Here is a 3905-nt window from a genome sequence, read left to right on the forward strand (position 1 = left end):
CACTTTACAAAGTCTTCCCCTAGGCCAGATTGGAGCCTCTGGAGGGCCAGTTTTGGCCCACAGGCCACATGTTTGACACCCCTACCCTACAGACAACCGGAAGGGTAAGAAACTATGATTTTGCTGTGTATGCTCTTATTACAAAGTAAGGCCCTATTGCTGCTGCTGCTGCTGCTGTTGTTGTTACTGTAGCATTAGCATATCACACACCTGAACCACTTACAAGAGATCCAGAATGCTGATTTCTGTACACTGGCTTGAGACCAAAGATGATTTACATTCTTTCATTTTAAAGCGCTACTGCAGCCACATGATAACAGTGGGGATCTGGGTTCCTCTGATTCTAGTTTGCCGGTTGTTCCTCAGTCTGGGATCAAGACAAAAAGTGACTTTGCTTTTGAGGCTGTAGCTCAGAAACTGTGGAACTTTCTCCATTTGACTGTGGAAGCTGTGAAAGCTTTCACAAAGCAGCTCAAGACTTATTTGTTTTCATCTCCCCACATGTCTTTATCTGGTTCTCTGCATTTAATGTCTGTTGCTCTGTCGCTTCTGTGCAGTTTAGTATTTTATTATGAAGCACATTTGCTCTTTAAAGGTGCCATATATATATATAAAACTTGCTTATTTACATGGAGACACTTGGTGTATGTGTTAAGATTTCAAATATGAAAAATATGGATATCCACCTGAAATTTCTTGTAAACCGTCCCCAACTAATATCCATGTCTTTGTCCTTTGCTGCATTACATCATCTAAGTACACAGTGTGGCACTAATTGAATACCGGCACATTGTAATTCTAATACAACATCCTCACGAAGTGTCGCCTTCCAGACATGTTGTTTTAAAGTATAGGTTTATGGAATTCCAGTGTCTCTAATACGTACATTCAACCGTTTCAGTAAATCTTTTTCTACCTACTCTACCAACTCCTGTTCCATCTGTGTGCACGTGTGTGTCTGTGCTGCTCAGTATGACTGTTTTGAAGGTGTGTTATGTAATGGGGCCGCTGTTTTTCCCTCATAGATGACAGTTTAACAACGGGCTCCTTCCACTGTACTGCAAGCCAGGCTAAGATTTAGCAGCTATGCCATTAAACTAGCTTGAAAGCGGAAAATTCTGATAAATGTCTAGTCAGCACATTTTTTCCCCCAACCACTGGTGCCATGAAAGGCTTTGAACAATTCAGACCATCTTGAATGGCAGGAGCTTGCATATTTCTAATGATCTCAGAGGCCTTGGAATGCCATTTGAAAGAAGACAAAATGACAACCGGATTCCTTCCTTGGAGACAAATTTGAATCCAAACAGCTGCGTCTCTGTTGGCGTCTGACTTCTCATCGCTGAAAAGAAAACAGTGACCTTACTTCCAACAGCAGCTCATGTTCTGGTACAGCTCATACCGGACGCACTAAGGTCATTTTGTGAGCTCAGACAGCAGCATCCTGTCCAAACAATACAGTGCTGCAGTGAATCATGACTAATGGAAGATTCAGTGCAGTGATGGACCGGTGCATGGAGACCAACATGTTAATAGCTGCTCTTCCTGGCCTCCCACTGACCTGAAGCCAATAATCTGTTCTCCACCAGCACATGACCATCTGTCTCACATTTGAAATGCACATACAATCATAAATAAATACACGTGTCCACACAGACAAAGGCATGCACACACGCACGTGCTCACAAATTACAGTTTCACTTGAGCAGTGTGCTTATTTATTCATGCTCATGATGAATCAGGTACTGTCCTGTAACTTCTATTCTGTGTGTACTTCACACCTCATTGAAAATATTTTTTTGTATCTAAAAATGTTCTGCAAAGTTCAAGTAAATGCTTTCAGCAGAAGGTCTTTTTTTTCTTACCAGAATTTTCTTCTGAAAGGTCAGATAACATTTTCCAAAGACATTCTAAAAATATGTGGTTATAGCATTTTTACACCATTATTCCCAAACGTAAATCCTTTTCTGAATATTGCTTTTGTGAACTTCCTTCCTTTCATGTCACGCAGCATTGTGGAACATTCTTGATGAAATTTGATCATGTAGCAGAATCTGTGACCCTGACAACATCTCAAAACATCCTCTGCATGCTACTGGTTACTTTTAACCTTACAGGAACATTATTTCAAATGATACATGCTCTCAAAACATTCTTTGAACATTATATTGAAAAATTCTTTAAAACATTATTAAAAATTGTATTGCATATCATGTTAGACAATGTTGTGGAAGCACTGCCTACTAGCTGGGTACCAAATGTCAAAAACAAAAACAGCAATACTCATGGCACTCTGCTGGAATAGTTTTTGAGAATTTTCTTGAATGTAATTCTTTTTCAGTCCTACTCTCAGCTAACAAATGGTTCTGCTCCGAATGTTTTCTGACCACAGGGCCCATCACTTACAGGGCTGTATTCTGTGGCTGCTTGAAATGGAAACACACTCATTACACTTAGCAGAGGAGCCTCTTTAAGATTTATGCCCTTGAAAGCATCTCATTAGCATCTCCGACTCAATAAATAATTCCTGGAATGACCCCATCAAGCTCCGAGGAATCCTCCAGGGGCTCGTTTTCACGCTGCCTCTGTTGTAGGTGGACAGGCCAGCGTTGACTCTCTGCCGCTGGTCTAAAAACAGGCCCACCTATATTCTTAAGACTCTAAACTCTCTGACCTGGAGACCCACTCTCCTGTTGGCCCAGATACCTCAGGAAACAGGATGTTTGGCAGGGGATAAAGGGAAGGGTTCAGGGAGAGAGAGCGAGACAGAGAGGGAGAGGTGTTGGATGGATGTTGATGTCACTGGATACCCAGTCTAACATGTCCTTTCTCTGTAAGGTAAGGTCAGGGGCAGTAGAGTCTGAGGGGAACCACGGGGGTCCACTGTGCCACTTTGTATGTTGGTCTTCATCTTAATAGCAGCTCCATCAGCTGCATGAATGCACAGGACATGTAAAGACTTTCCAGCACCTTCAGAGTAGAATTTACATTATTAATGAGGCAGCTTTATTGGACATGGAGGTAATATTACTACTTTTTCCTCTCATACAAAACAATATTAAGGACTGTGGTGCTGGTCTTTTGCAAAACATGGACACCCCCTTTTTTAACAGATAACCACAAACTATGGTCCAAAAGCTGCTGTAGTTTGGTCGTTACTGCCACCTAGTGTTCACTACGCCATCATGTGTTGACTACAACCGGCTTGTGAGGCCTGACCACAATAAAAAGGACAAATGTTGACTGATTCCATTATAGTTTACTGCCTTTTTTAAATGGATCCACAGAGCTTTGTTTTCTGTGCCCCGGATGCATACCGGATCCGTTTTCAATCTCTCAGCAAAGAGCTTTTAAGAGTGAATTAAGAATCATTTCATGGTGTCAGATCCACAAGCTGAAGCACTTGTAACAGGCCCAGATGCTGTCCTGTGAGAGGCTGAGACAGAATGGCAGCGTCCTTTTACGCATGACCGCCTCCACCAGCCTTGGCCTGCAGTGACAATCTGGGCCCAGGCATCACACTTTTGTGTCCACTCAATGCAAACCCTATAGGGCGAGGATGTCAATGCCAGACAGGACGAAGAAGCTTTACGTTTTCATATGCGCAGAGCTCAAGGCGACATACAATGCGTCCTGTACCACGTATGAAAATGATAGCGTTTGAAATTTACGACAGCTGGTTCGTGTGCTCCTACTGCGGGGATCAGAAGGAGCGCATCCACCTCTCTTCTTCTGTTGCAGCGATGCGCAGCCGTGCCGCATGACTCACGACGGCAGAAATGGCACGGATGTAAACAGGGGGCGGGCGCAGGTAGGCCTAACCTGTACCTGCTCAGCCAATCGGGCGCCGCGCTCCTCGTCCTCCTTCCCCGATCCCGCCGCTCTCATTGGTCCTCCGGCGCGTC

The sequence above is a fragment of the Acanthochromis polyacanthus genome, chromosome 9 (assembly GCF_021347895.1).
Source record: "Acanthochromis polyacanthus isolate Apoly-LR-REF ecotype Palm Island chromosome 9, KAUST_Apoly_ChrSc, whole genome shotgun sequence".
Taxonomy (NCBI): domain Eukaryota; kingdom Metazoa; phylum Chordata; class Actinopteri; family Pomacentridae; genus Acanthochromis; species Acanthochromis polyacanthus.